The following is a 15,958-nucleotide window of genomic DNA, read 5'->3' on the forward strand; positions in this document are numbered from 1 at the left end:
GAAGCAGGTCATCCCTGGAACATAACACTCTGAACCGTCAGTGACCTGCTTTAACAGCTCTTCTCAGTGGCCCAGCAGAGAAAAAGGCAAATGAACCCAAGTTGCTTCCAGGAGCCAGACATGTCCTCATGTTGGAGATCCCGGGGAAGGGCAGGCCTGGGGAGGGCAAGGCCCATTGTATGAAGCAACATGGCCTTAACAACCCCAAACAGACTTGCAACTAAACTACACAAACACTGACCCACATGGCAGAAAGGAGATTTCTATCTCCTATGAAAACAGGCAAACAGCCAATCACCCTCTGAGCTTGTGTTTGCAAGACAGCCATCCCAGCAGGTGGCTAATTGGCACTTGGTGGCAATTCTCAGCATTCAGCTCACCATAACAGCAAGAATCCCACTCCTGGCTGAGGAGGGTGGTGACCCAAGGTGAGGCTGAACTCCCAGAAAGGGAAGAGAATACCTTTGGACTCCTTCTCACCTCAGAGGAGTGCCACTAGGTTTACTCCCTATGGTGGTTTTCATTGTTATTAAAAGAAATAATGATTAAACATAAAAATAAAAACAAAGCCCGCAGCACCTCAGCTATTGCCACAGCATCGTCCTACAGACATGCAATGTTACTAACCCAGCACAGTTTGCCCCATGGTTCTTTCATTCTGTGCACATTTAACGAATATTTACTACATGCCATGGAGACACAGATAACAAGATGTGCTGTCCCTCCTCTGAGGAGCTGCAGTCTCATGAGAAGATGGACATTGAACACTTTCAACACAGTGTCAATGTGTTGTAATAAACACAAGGACCACGGGAATGCAGGGAGAGCAGGAATGTTAGGAACACTGCACAGGGGTTGTGAGAGGGCACATGGGCTTGAGGAGAGACAAGGGGTCCCAAAAGCAGTAATGCTGCGAACACATGGAGTGGCTTGGGAAACTATGGTCCTGGCATGTTTCAGAACCAGGGCATAAAGGTGGCTGGGAAGTGGGAAGCTGTGAAAGGCAAGCAGACATGGGTCCTGACAATGGCAGTTATGCAAAGGCTTTGAGCAGGCAATGCCAACACCATCATCCCAGTCAGCGTCCTCTGGTCCAGGGCTGAAAGAGGTGCAGGCAGCTCCAGGGGAGGCAGAGCGCCCAGAAAGGAAGTTAGTCTGAATAAGAAAGGAAAGGTTTGGACTAGAGCCCTCATCTGTCCAGAATTGCCCTGATTGCCAGACAGAGTACATAAGACATATCTTTAATTGTACATTTTCTAGAAGCTACATTTAAAATGCACAAGGAAACATGTGGGATTCATTTTTATAATAAAAGGCATTTTACCTAATATAGCCAGGGTATTATTATTTTAGCATATAACCAGTACCAAAAACACATGAATGAATTTTTTCATTATTCTTCTTACACTGTCTTCAAAACCTGTATGTATGTATTTTACATATATAACATATCTCTATCAGGACCAAACATATTTCAAGTGCTCAGTAAACACATGTGACTGGTGTCAACTTTGTGGGCCAGTTGTGGACACTCCAATGTGCATCAGAGATACCCCATTTGGGCCACAATTGCTCTGAGTGCCAAGCTTGCTGATACTTCTTTCTCACAAGATATATTAAAATGAAACAGTTTCCACTGGCAAAAGGCATATAGTACTCCAAGACTTCCATTGCAAGCCACAGGACTAGATTGATGGGAAAAGTTGTCTTAAAATAAGCATGCACTCCATAATTCTCTTTGATTTCCAAAGCTTAAGGGAGAGAGGGTGCCTAGGACAATTTGCATTTTAATAAACACTGCCTCTTGCAAAATGATTCTCAACGTTCTTAATGAATGCCTCCCAATAACAATAATTAACATCAGAAGATGCTGTGCCAGCATTCAGTAATGAATGCCCTCCTAGGCAGACCCTGTTTTGATTGACTTACAGCAAAGCTTTTAAGTAACTCGACTGGCACGGGGCCAGACAGGGAGTTGGATTTATGTAACTTGTTTCCCAGAAGAAAAGCAGCTTAAGTAACTCATATCTAGTCACAAGTAGAATAGGTAGTAGAAGCAAGACTACAGCACAGGAAATCTGTAGCAGTGTTTTCAGTACTTAAGATCTCAGGAGGGGCACTTAGGTGTCCTTTATAAAAGTGCTAAGCAGGCAGCGGGGACATTAACAGCCTCACATGAGTGTGTTGGCTCTGCCATATCAGCGTCCCTGTCCCATGACTAATGCTCCACCCAGCTCAGGACACGTAAGTTTGCTTGAGGATTTGGCCATATCCAAGGAGTTCCTCAATACTTGCTACAGCTCATTCCCTCAAGGCTTGGACCTGGCTTGCAGAATTCCCATCTGAAGATCCCTAAGATCCTTGGCTCCTTTCCAATACCCAGTTTGGACAACAGTGTGGTGGGATTTACATGTATGGGATAACCTTCTTACATATACTGCCATGGCCTTGCTGTAACTTCAGAATTAACAGTCATGAGAGAAGCTTATTCATATTGAAAGAAAGGAAAGAAGGAAGGGAGGGAGGAAGGGAGGAAAGGAAGGAAGGAAGGAAGGAGGAAGAAAAGAAAGAAAGAAAGAAAAGAAAGAAAAAGAGAAAGAAAGAAAGATGTGCCAAGCACTGAACAAAATGTTTTGTGTGAATGAACTCAATAGGTCTTCTCTACAACCCCATGAAATCAATGTCTTCAATATCTGCATCATACAGAAAGGGAAATTAAGGACGATGAATAACTCACTCTGGTAGCTCAATAAAACATGCTGAAGCTGGTCCATTCCAAGGGAAGATGTTTGTACCACTAGAATACACAGCCTCCTTCATTTAGCTGTGGTGAATGCCTTGTCTTGTATAGTAATGGGAAACATACATTGTGGTAGGCAGAATTCTAAAATGATCCCTAAGATTGTCACTCCATCCTATGTACTTCCTGAATAATTCCCTTCGTGTGAGTGAGGGCAGAACTGCTGAATATGATGGGGCATCATTGCATGACTAGATTTCCAAACAGTTGACTCTGAGTTGATCAAAAGGGATATCATTCAGGTGGACCTGACCTAAAGTTAAAGCTTGAGCTCCGGTGGGCTTCCCTCGTAGCTCAGTTGGTAAAGAATCCACCTGCAATGTAGGAGACCCCAGTTTGATTTCTGGGTCAGGAAGATCCCCTGGAGAAGGGATAGGCTACCCACTCCAGTATTCTTGGGCTTCCCTTATGGCTCAGCTGGTAAAGAATCTGCCTGCAGTGTGGGAGACCTGGGATCAATCCCTGGGCTGGGAAGATCCCCTGGAGAAGGGAAAGGCTACCACTCCAGTATTCTGGCCTGGAGAATTCCATGGACTGTATAGTCCATGGGATCACGAAAAGTCAGACACGACTGAGCAAATTTCACTTTCCAGTAAAATAATGAAAATGGATGGTGGGAGAGTTCACCCTTGCCTTGTTCTTGATCTTAGGAAGGATTGAAGTTTCTCACCATTAAGCATGATGTTAAGTGTAGGTTTTCTGTAGGTAATGAAGATGTTTCCCCTTTGTTAATATGCTGAGAGTTTTTGGCATGAATGGATATTGAATGTGTAATTTGCCATTATGGGCTAAAGTAACTGATGTCTTCTTGCTATATTAGCCCCATTATGTAATACCTCTCTTTATCTCTGATAACTTTCCTTGCTCTGAAGTATGCTCTGTCTGAAATTAATGCAGCACTTACACTTTGTTTTTTTTTTTAATTTTTACAATGTGTTGGTTTCTGCCACACAGCAACACAAATCAGCTGTAATTATGTATACATCTCCTCCCCCCTGAGCCTCTGTGCCTTCTCCCCATCCCACCCATCTAGGTCATCACAGAGTGACAGACTGAGCTCCCTGTTTATACAGCAACTTCTCACCATCCATTTTACACCTATCAGTGGGTAAAGAATCTGCCTGCAACGTAGGAGACACAGGAGAGGCATATTTGATCCCTGGTTGGGAAGATCCCTTGGAGAAGGAAATAACAACCCACCCCAGTGTTCTTGTCTGGGCAATCCCATGGACAGAGGAGTCTGACGGGCTACAGTCCAGTGGATTATAAAGAGTCAGACACAACTGAGTGACTAAATACACACACAGTGTATATAGATTGACGCTCCTTTCTCCATTTGTCCCTTTCTCTCCCACCAGGGGCAGTTTGGGACCCCAGAGCAGGCAAGTCTGCTACGCCAAAGGAGGGATCCTCAGGGATCAGAGGATCCATTAGGGGAAGCCCCTGAGGTTACCCTTACATTTGGCCTTGGGGAGCCTCCTGGGTCCCCTGGGGCCTGGGCCTCCACCCTCCAGAGCCCTCTCTACCCTTCGCCCAAGCCCTCTGCCCTCCAGGGCACCCTTCACTCTTCAGTGACCTCATGCTTTCTTTAGATCAGTGTTAACAGTGACATATCTTCCTCCAGGGGCTTCCCTCATAGCTCAGTTGGTAAAGAATCCACCTGCAATGCAGGAGACCCCAGTTCGATTCCTGGATTGGAAAGATCTGCTGGAGAAGGGATAGGCTACCCACTCCGGTATTCTTGGGCTTCCCTTGTGGGTCAGCTGGTAAAGAATCCACCTGCAATGTGGGAGACCTGGGTTCAGTCCCTGGGTTGGGAATATCCCCTGGAGAAAGGAAAGGCTACCCAATCCAGTATTCTGGCCTGGAGAATTCCATCGACTCTATAGACTATGGGCTCTCAAAGAGTCGGACACTACTGAGCAACTTTCACTCACTCATTTTCCTCCATTTATTTGCTTTTAATCCATATGTGTCTTTACCTGTAACGTGGATTTCTTATAGACCTAATGGATAATTAGATCATGTATTTTGATCCACTCTGACAATTTCTGTGTTTTAATTGATGCATTTCAATAATTGAAATTCAAAGTTATCACTGATATAGTCAGATTAATATCTACTATATTTATTACTGTTGTCTATTTTTTGCCTTTGTTCCTTGTTTCTATTTTTGTCTTCCACTCATTTTCTTCCTTCTTAATTGAGCATTTTGCATGATTCCATTTTTTCTCCTTTCTTAGCATATCAGTTATACTTTTTTTAAGCTTCGTTTAGTGGCTGTTCCAGAGATTGCAATATATTTTTACAGCTAATCTAAGTCCAGTTTCACTTCACTTCACGGGTAATGTATAACAACAAAATAATCTTAATTCCTTCTTCCTATATCTAGTATCATTGCTCCCATCCATTTACATATATATAAGCATATATTGGCACCAGGGGGCTTCCCAGATGGTGCTAGTGGTAAAGAACCCACCTGCCAATGCAGGAGAAGCAAGAGATACAGGTTCCATCCCTGGACTGGGAAGATCCCCTGGAGGAGGGCATGGCAACCGACTCCAGTATCCTTGCCTGGAGAATCCCATAGACAGAGGAGCCTGGTAGGCTACAGTTCATAGGGTTGCAAAGATTCAGACAACACTAAACAGATTTAGCATGCACACACACATATACATATACATATACATCATTGCTATTACTATCTTGAACCAACTGCTATATGTTTGTTAGCAAACTATTATCAGTGAAGAATAAGAAAAATAAAAGTCTTAATTTAACTTTTACTTATTCCCTCTTTGATGTTTTTCCCTTCTTTATGTAGGCCTGAGTTTTTGACCTAATTATTTTCCTTTTCTCTAAAGAACTTTTTCAAACATTTCTTGCAAGGCAGGTCTACCAGTAAAAAAATTCTCTCAGGTTTTGTTTGTCTGAGCGAATCTTTATTTCTCTTTCACTTTTGAAGAATAATTTTGTAGGATTCTAGGTGATTATTTTCTCCCAACACTTTAGATATTTTATCCCACTCTTTGCTTCCAAGCATGGCTTCTAAGAAGTCAGATGTGATTCTTGTCTTTGTTCCTCTATAAGCGTAACATTTTTTCTCTCTGACTTCTTTCAGGATTTTTTTTTCCTGTGCTCTGAAAATAATACCCTTAGGTATAGTTTTTTTTTGACATTTATCCTGATTGATGTTTTCTGAGCTTCTTGTACCTCTGCTTTAATATCTCACATTAATATAGGGAAATTCTCAATCATTGCTTCAAATAATTCTTCTACTCTTTTTCCTCTTTCTTCTCCTTTGAGTATTCCCATTACATGTATGTTCCAACTTAGGCCATTATCTCTAAGTGCTGGTATATTTTATTCAACTATCTTCAGTCTTTTTTCTCTTTACTTTTTTGGTTTTGGGTTTCTATTGACATATCCTCAAGTTCATAGATTTTTTTCCCCAGCTGTGTCCAGTCTCCTAATAGGTCCATCAAAGGCATTATTCATTTCTGTAATAGTGTTTGTTTAAGGATTTCCATGTCTCTGCTTTTAAAGTAAATTCTTTTGATGAATAATTTTAGATTCACAGAAAAGTTTCAAAGAGAAACACTTTATTTTGTTTGTCAAAATTAAGAGACCAGCATTTGTATATTACCATTAACTAGTGCCCAGATTTTGTTCAGCCTCTATTCAGTTTTCCCACTAATGTCCTTTTCTGTCTCAGGTTCCAAGACAGAGCACCATATCACACTTAGTCATCACATCTTACATCTGTGATGGTTTCTTAGCCATTCTTTGTCTCTCACACCTTGACAGCTTGGAGAAGGTGCTGGTCATATATTTTGTAGAATATCCCTCAATTGGAGTTTGTCTGTTGTTTTTTCTCAAGACTAGACTATGTTTATGGGTTTGAGGAAAGACTATCACAGGAGTGAAGTGTCCTTCTCAGTTTAGCAGATCAGGGAATATATGACACCCACATAATTGCCTGTTTATCTTAATTTCCATCATTTTCTTAGGGTAATTATAGCAAGTTTTATGCTAGATCAATTTTTATGAATTCTGTAATCATAATCTCTCTGTGATTTTGATGTCACTACAATTATTATGACTATTAAACACACAAATCTAATTTTGCCAATTGTTATTACTATAAGAAAGACATTTAAAACAGGGCCGTGAAACATACATAATCAACTGATCCACCAATTGACTTTGGAACTCAGCCCCACAGTGTGGTACACAGATTTGGGATAACTCAATACTACTAATGGACATAGCTGGCCAGACCTTGCTTGAGATGCAGCTGCAATAAGGGTACTCAGTGTTGGAGTATCCCCGGTGGCCCCACTGTGGCTGCAAAACTAGCAGACACCTTGGTCCCTGCATGACCTGTCAGCAGTCAGCACCCCCTCAGCCTACCTATCGGCTTTACCCTTGATGTAAGCCAGAAAAATATAATGTTGGTCTTCAGTGAAACCCATATCTGCCATTTCTGACTCTCTTTTCTCACTTAAGATACTTCTTCTATTTTAACTTCCTGGTAACCAGCACTGCTGGGGTTTCTCCCTCTTTGCAGGAAAGAAAAAGTGAAACCTGGTTCATCTCTCACAAAGATGTTTATTTTAGCCATCTTTCAAACTGGAAAGGAGACTGTTTCAAGTATCACAAAGCAGATGAGCCTTTTAGGGGAATGAAGAGTCTTCTAGCTAACATGTGGTCATCATGACATTGAATGATACTGGAAGCTGATGTATAGGAAGCTGACCAGGCTGGTGGGCAGCACTGACCTCTATCAGGTCCTTGTATCTCCTTTAGGTATCTCTTAGTGGGCCATGAGGAGCCCAGGGACTCCAAGACCCTACCCAGCACTCTGCATGGAGTGGCACAAAACCCTTGACAGTATTGGTCTCCTGCACTCATAGACCTTACCTGCTATGCAATTTCCCCATTTGCCACTGTGACTTGCTGGCCATGACTCCTCGTCTTGAGGGGCCCATTGATCTGCCCAGTCACAGGCTTCCTGAGAAGCTCAGTGCCTGGACCATGCCAGGATCCATTTTAGCCATCCCTCCTGAGTCAGTATGAAGTCTGAACGAGATACAAAGTGCTTGGTTTATTACCCTGGAAGTATCTGCTCTGCCTTATGTTCTCTCTACTGTGCTGGCCAGCACAGCTGGTGAGTCTTCCTCAGGTCAATGTGGCCTGGGGACTGAGTCCTTGTGGGTGTCTTGCCCTACAACTGGTGATACACAAGCTAATGTACATGCCACCCCTTGCAGGGCTCAGAGGGTTGGAACAGTGCACTTGAACTGTGTGGTCCAGTTTTAATTTACAGGGCTCATGTTTTAAAAGTTCTTTGTGTAGTTAGATCTGAGAATTTAGTGAATTAAATAAATTTTTGATGGTTTCAACCATCCTCAGTGCTTCCCCCAAATATGCCTTTGGCATTTTAATACTCCAACTAACTTGTCTTATTATTTAGTTATTGAAAAAGAAAAGTACATACTTGGTTCTCAGAAGTATTAATAAAATGCTTTACCCAGGATCAGAAGCAGTCACTTTATCTCATAGAGAGGGAAAAGGGGCATAGCTAAATTCAGAGTTTTCTAGCTTTAATGCAGAGCATAAGTAATGTAGAATTAAACAAGAATATAATCAGATACTCTTTCACAGCAGCATTATTAATCTGAAGGCAAAAGTACATCAAGTGTCCATCAATGGCTGTATAGATAAACAAAAGGTGGTCCAGCCATGCAATACAATGTAATTCAGTCTTGGAAAGGGAGGACATTCTGACACATACTTCAACATGGAAAAACCTTGAGGGCATTGTGCTAAGGGAAATAAGTCAGTCACAAAAGTACAAATACTGTTTAAGTCCTTTTATATGAGGTCCCTAGAGTAGACAAATTCATGGAGACAGAAAGCATAAGGGTGGTTGCCAGGGGCTGAGGGGAGGGGGATGAGGAGTTAGCGCTTCCTGGGTACAGAATTTAAGTTTCACATAATGAAAGAATTCTGTAGATGGATGGTGGTGATGGTTGCACAATGATGTGAATATACTTAGAGCCATTGAACTGTATATTTAAAAATGGTCAAAATAGTAAATTTTATGTATAATTTACCACAATTTACCACAATTTTTGTCAATATTTTTTTAAAGTTAAACACAGAAAAAATAATGTAGAATTAAATCTATTACCAGAAAGTGTTGCAATTCCTCTAACAAACTGAGAAAATCCCCAGCTGAGAGGATAATCAGACCAGATGCCCACTCCCCGAGGCCATGGCTGTAGCTCAGAGCCCGTCTTGGTGGCAGAGTTGAAAGACTGGGCTTTCCATCAGGAAGATGTGTCCAGACTCAGCAAGGGCTCAGCTAACCCACCAAGAGTTCCTATGATCTCTGCACCAAGTTCAGAACCTCTGTGTGTACACAACCATGGAGGGTTTTTAGCAGGGAGTTGGTTGTGAGCTCATAATACAAAATACAGGCCCAATTCCATGTTAACTGGCCTCAAAGACCAGAAGTGCCCAGTGAAAGAGCTGAGGATGAATTTCTTAGGTGTTCATCACTTGAAAATTCACACACCCTATTCTCCCTGCCCCTCATGCAGCACCCCCCTACAGTCACCATTCTGTTAGTCCCCGGCCCACAGGACGGGGAGCTACCACTGACAGCAGCCCAGCCCTGGTGGCTGAGCAAAGGTTTGCAGGTGCATTTGTGCCCCAGGGTGGGTACCAGCAGCAGCAGGTACTTACCTTATGAGAGACACCTGCTGGGTTTCCTCACTAGCTGTTTCCCAAAACTTTTTAAAAAGATATTATAGATAAATATATATCCCTGGTGGCTCAGACGGTAAAGCATCTGCCTACAATGCGGGAGACCCGGGTTCAATCCCTGAGTCAGGAAGATCTCCTGGAGAAAGAAATGGCAACCCACTCCAGTATTCTTGCCTGGAAAATCCCATGGACGGAGGAATCTGGTAGGCTATAGTCAGTCCGTGGGGTTGCAAAGAGTTGGACACGACTGAGCGACTTCACTTTCTTTCTTTAGTCACTCAGCCATGTCTGATTCTTTTGTGACCCCATGGACTGTAGCCTGCCAGGCTCCTTTGTCCATTGGATTTCCCAGGCAAGAATACCAGAATGGGTTGTCACTCCAATGGCAAAGATCAATGCAGGTATCAAACCCATATATCCTGCATTGGCAGGCAGGTTCTTTACAACTAAGTCACCAGGGAAGCTCTATATATGTGTGTATTACATGCATAATATATATGTATATATTTTTGTTCTACTGTATTTGTTTAATTAAACAAATACAGTAGAACAAAGATAGATAATAGGAAAACTTAAAAAACTCTCTAGGCCTCAAGGCTTTCTTTCGCTTGCACCCAAGTCACATTTCTGAGCTCATGGTATGTGATAAAGATCTGGAACCTCCAAGCCCCCTGGTATTGACGATAGGAGCCATTAACACACAGGCAGATGGAAAAAAAAGAAAAAGACTAGTTGTGATTTGCAGGATGTGGAAGATGCTAGATCTCAAAGTCACTTGTTTCATCATTTGCAAACTGCTCTTATATTCCAATTCCCCAGATGCCTTCTTCTGGCTTCTGTTCATAAATATGGGACCAGGGCAACCCAAGGTCAGGATGCGTGCCTGAGAATGGTCCTCTCACAGGGTCAGATGCTTCCTTAACTGATTTGTCCTCTTAGCGGACACTGAGTTGTGAAGTATCATTTAGTGAGTAAACAATTATGACCAGGTACTATCACAGAGTTAGATGATGAAGTTCATGGGGTGTGTTTCATGGACCCTGTGAGAGTGGGTGGACATCTTGGAGAACTTGCAGGAAAGAGATGGCCAAGGAAAGCAGTGGACTCTACCACTGGACAATTATAACCAGATGATTGAAATTGACCCTCTCCTTCACTACCCCTCTGCCACCCCCACTTTCCTAGACCACAGAGAAAAGAAATCAAATACTCAGTGGAAGTAAACAGACTTTCAAGACTTGGCTTCTGCCTGTGTCTGCAGTCTCCTTTCCTCTGCATTCAGTGGATCCCCAGCTCCATCTTTAGGAACTACTGTGCTTCCCAAACATGACCTGCTCTTGTCCATGTCTTTGTGCAAGCCTTTCCATGGAACTGGAACATCCTGACCCTCCTGTGCCTTCACTCATTAGACTCCTCTTGACTTGTAGATTTAACCCAGCTGCCCCTCCAGAGGAATCCTAGGGGACACTCACAAGTCCTCCTCCCAGTGCTCCCAGTGTAAATTTCCATCACAGTCTTTATCATGGTTCACATGTCAAATGGGAGATTCCTTGTAAGACCTTGAGTTCTACAATGACAGAAATAAGAGCCTTCTTTGTTTCATGGAGACCTAGCATAACACTGGTACATAAGATATAGTGACTGAGTAAAGGGAGGAGGGAAGGAAGGGAGGAAAGAAAAAAACAAAAAAAAAGGAGGTGGGGAGGAAGACAGGAACAGAAGAATCGGGAGGAAGTACAGGGATAAAAGGAGAAATGGCAAATAGCATATAGATGGAGAAAAGATGAATTTGGTACCCAAAGCTAGAGTTGACAAATTTATGTTGTTAATAATAGATTTTGAAGCCATTATTTTTGAGCATATTCTAGACACAATGTTTGAAGCCTGTCTCATTCTCCAACTCTCATCTAGGTACAAACAAGAGAGAAAAAGCCACCAGTTCAATTGCTGGTCCAATTTAACAAATTAGTCCCAAATTCTAGAATGGAATACAGATCTCTTGAGTCTTATCTCAGAACCACTTATAGTTGGAGGTTTGACTAGTGAACTTGGTTTCTTAAGTGAAGTGGTGCTGACCTGCACAGGCGTCTTCCATGTAATCACATCCTCACCAAGACTGTTTAGAAAAGAAAGATGCCATCATCTGCTCAACTACTACTCATTCAACTCATCACTCATTCAAGGCAGAAACTTCTAGAATCTTCTAGGCTTAAATAAATGAAGGGGTCAAGAATTAAAAAAAAAAAAAAAAAGGCATCACTGAGAGAGAAATCTTCAGATGGGACTTTCTTCCTTTTTGTCCCTCAACTCCTATGACTTAAGTGGCCACGTTACACAGATTACCACCTTCTTCCAAACACAAAGAGACAGACTTGTGAACCCAGGGATCTCACATGATCAGCTTTTACCCAAAGGGTTTTCATAAGCCCTAAATGCTGCAATGAAATAGAAATGCAATCTGTCAAAGTTATATGAATCCAAAGGGGAATGAAATATATCAAACTGAGGCTGTGTTCTAGATCTCTGCCTCAACAGATGACACCATATCAACTGGTCTAAACACAGCGTACTGTCTTCATGGTGACATGCAAGATTCCCTATCAATTTTGGCCCAGGCCTCACAAAGAATATGAAAAGACAGGCACCCACAGCAAGAGGAGAAATGAATAAAAATCTAAAGTGCAATGCCAGGCATATAAGCAAATGATTGCTAAATGACAAACCCAGAATTAGAGTTATTACAATTATCACTAGTAATCCACTCGCCACATGGAGAGGTGTTCTTGCTCAAATAGTGTTATTAGGCTCCCATAACAAAAAACCGTAGACTGGGTGGCTTAAACAACAAAAATTTGTTCCTCATTGTTCTGGAGGCTGGAAGGCAGTTTCCATTCTGAGACCTCTTCCCTTAGCTTTTAGGTCACCACCACCATGCTCTGAGCGCCCATGACCACTTTTCTGTATGCTTGAAGAGAGTTTTCCAGTGGGTCTTCTTAAAAGGACACTAATCCTGTTGGATCAGGAACCACACACCCCCCCTCACCATGATCTCATTAAACCTTCCTTACTTCTGTAAAGTTTCCAGATTCAGATTCAGTGGGAGCTGGGCTTCATCATATCAATGGGGGCACATAGACATTCAGTCCATATATGTAGGCACAGTCCAGGAGCACTAGTCCAAGATTATTTGATGATGGGCATTTTTGTCTATATGGTGATGTCTTATTCATGGCTTACCCCTGGGACTTGAGAACAACTAGGCATGCATTGTTAAAGAAAATACGTCTTGTTCAAGTAAAATCTTGGATAAGATGGATTCTGTGAAGACTACCACTTAGATTTTGATTGCAGAATTATCTTTTAAACTTGCAAAAGATAATAGGGGAAAATATGTGAGGAAAAAAATCTTTTAATGAACTCATGGCCCTCTTTGGAGATCCAGATCACAAAGCATGGTTTGTGGACACGACACACAGAACTTGTTCTACCTGTAGGTGTCCTTGGAAGATGGGACATTGGGAGGACTGTCTGACCACACATTAAATCACTGAGCCCTTGTGACACTCAATACCTGGTTATCTAGGCCTCTTGTCCCTTACTCATTTAGAATAACTAGAAATTTCCTGGGCAAGACAAAATGAATGAGATCTCCACGGTCTCTTTATTTTTTAATTAATTTATTTTTAATTGGAGGATAATTGCTTTACAATATTGTGTTGGTTTCTACCATACATCAATATGAATCAGCCATAGGCATGCATATGTCTCCTCCCTCTTGAACCTTCCTCCCATTTCCCACTCCATTCCACCACTCTAGTTGTCACAGAGCACTGGGTTTGAGCTTCCTGCATCATACAGCAAATTTCTACTGGCTATCTATTTTACATATGGTAAATAAAAACAAAAATAAATAAATGGAACCTAATTAAACTTCAAAGCTTTTGTACAGCAAAAGAAACTGTAAACAAGGTGAGAAGACAACCCTCAGAATGGGAGAAAATAATAATAAATAATAATAATAAAAAAACTGATAAAGGAATAATTTCTAAAATATGCAAGCAGCTCTTGCAGCTCAACCAATCAAAAAGTGGGCAGAAGACCTAAACAGACATTTCTCCAAGAAGACATGCAGATGGCTAACACATGAAAAGATGCTCAACATCGCTCATCATTACAGAAATGCCAATCCACTGGCCCTTTCTACAAATATATCTTCCAGGGCTCAAGCCCATCTGCTTGAAAACATTTCACCCTTGCTTCTTGGTCATTTTCATCAAGATTGTGTTTTTCTAGGAGTGACTGCCCACAGACATTCTGTACTTTGTGTTTTGTTGTGATTGTTTGTTTGGTAAGTGCTAGTTCTCCTCGGCCTTAGCACACAGAGACCTTGAACATGGGACTTCCTACATGCCAGTCACTGTGAGTTCCCCAAGTACCAGGAAGGGAGCAATGGGCTCAATTTCCCTCCCAACGTGTGCCCTGGAGGTAGGTTTAGATCAGCACTGGGACACACAGCACGTGATTCCTCAGAGCTTCACATCCTGCTGAATCCTTTGAAGAGTAACCTTTAGACCTTTCTTGAAATAATGTCCTGGGAGGAGATCCAGGAAGTGCTTGCAATATATTCAATATATTCAGTGTGTTCTCAGGTCATGAGCTGTTTAGTGTTAATCATGGAGCTTTGAATGCTCTTTGAGGCTATTTCCACAACTTCAATGAGAAACTTCAGTTGGAAACTGGATTTCGTTCTTCCTCCAAGGTATTTTTGCCTCCATATTACCCTGGGCCTTCTTTTGATAGCACGTGCCCAAGACAACAGCCTGCTCTGTCACCCTTCCTGATGGTTGTCCTAAAATCTCACAGATGGGTGGCATCTCTAATGCCTGCCTAAGCTGCTAAAACCTGCAACAACTCACAAAAATGCAAAAAGGAAAAGAAAACATCAGGAGGTAATCAAAAGAATCAACACCTCCAGAAACTGTTCATCATACAACTCAGTTTTTATTGCATTTACTTGTAATAATGTCCACAGTTGATTGCTCCTGATTTAGGTGTTTGTCTTGAATAAACATATTATTGCAGGTCTTTAAGAATTTTTAAGAGAAACCTGCTGTTGATTTTTCTTGAGCACTCACCAGTTTACTATGAATATCCTGACTGAATATGCTGCCAAGAAATGAACACGAGACACACCTAAAATAGAGGCTCTGGCAAAGGTCCCAGCAGCGGGTACTGGTGACAGGGGAGAGCTCACTTCTCAGAGATGACTAACACCAAGGCAACAGCCAGTCCTTCAGCCAGTCACATTCCTCCTTTCCTGTGCAGAGAACTCCAGTAGGCATATAATTTAACAAAAAATCCTTTAATTCTGACTTTGGCAAGGAAAGAGAAACAAACCGCTAGAGCCACAATCTCATGCAGCAGGACGCACTCAGGTGTGTTTATGTAACACTGGGATTCTCCGAGTCACATGTGACACGACAAACAGCCGTGCTGTGCACCGCAGTGAGGATAACCTGAACAGCCCACACCAGGCTGGGTGCAAAGTTGCTGAGGCAGCACTTGCAAAATAAGACGGGACACAGCCATCACTGAGAGAGGTGCCCTGAGGTCACCAACAGGTCTCCCAGGGCCGCTTGTGAGACCTGGAGAAAGTGCTGTCAGAAATTCCGTGGAAAAGAAACCAGTGTCTCCTCATTATCCAGCATTCTCAAATATATTTCTTCTCCTTTCATTTTTCTAAATCTCCTATGACATCTTCTGAACTACAGCCCCAGGGTACACACATGGGAATTATGGCTTTGTACCCTTGGAATCCTAATACAATAGTCAAGTTCTCATTAAGGAGGAACCCTGAGTCCTGAGTTCATCTGTGATTCTTTAAGCGAAGTCGCTCAGTCATGTCCGACTCTTTGAGACCCCATGGACTGTAGCCTACCACGCTCCTTCATCCATGGGATTTTCCAGGCAAGAGTACTGGAGTGGGTTGCCATTTCCTTCTCCAGAGGATCTTCCCAACCCAGGGATCAAACCTGGGTCTCCCGCATTGTAGGCAGACGCTTCACCATCTGAGCCACCAGGCAAGTCCTTTTCGTGACTCTTTAAAAATGTAATTTAATTCCTTTTAAAAAGGAAAGAACTTAACATTGGAGGTTTACTTTGTTAGAGGGTAACAGGAGCCCTTAGAAATGTGCACATCCCCCTACATATGCTTTGGTGTGGGTGACACAGGGCCAGTGCAAACCCTGTATTGAACACCAACCATTCCAGAAGCTGCTCTGACCCTCTGGGAAGCAGGTACCAGGAAGTCTTGCAACATATTCCCCTGCTCAGAGCCACAGACAATCCAGAAGGGCAGCCACCATCTACCCCAGCTCTCTGAGG

At 42.4% G+C, this 15,958-nt stretch overlaps 1 long non-coding RNA gene across 1 annotated transcript in view; it reads left to right on the forward strand.

Moving 5' to 3' along the window:
* Positions 1-15,958, forward strand: part of LOC145538912 (uncharacterized) — a 37,753-nt gene that overhangs the window by 3,519 nt on the left and 18,276 nt on the right. The window lies entirely within an intron of this gene.

Source organism: Giraffa tippelskirchi, chromosome 1 (assembly GCF_054371585.1).
Source record: "Giraffa tippelskirchi isolate mGirTip1 chromosome 1, T2T-mGirTip1v1.2.pri, whole genome shotgun sequence".
NCBI lineage: Eukaryota > Metazoa > Chordata > Mammalia > Artiodactyla > Giraffidae > Giraffa > Giraffa tippelskirchi.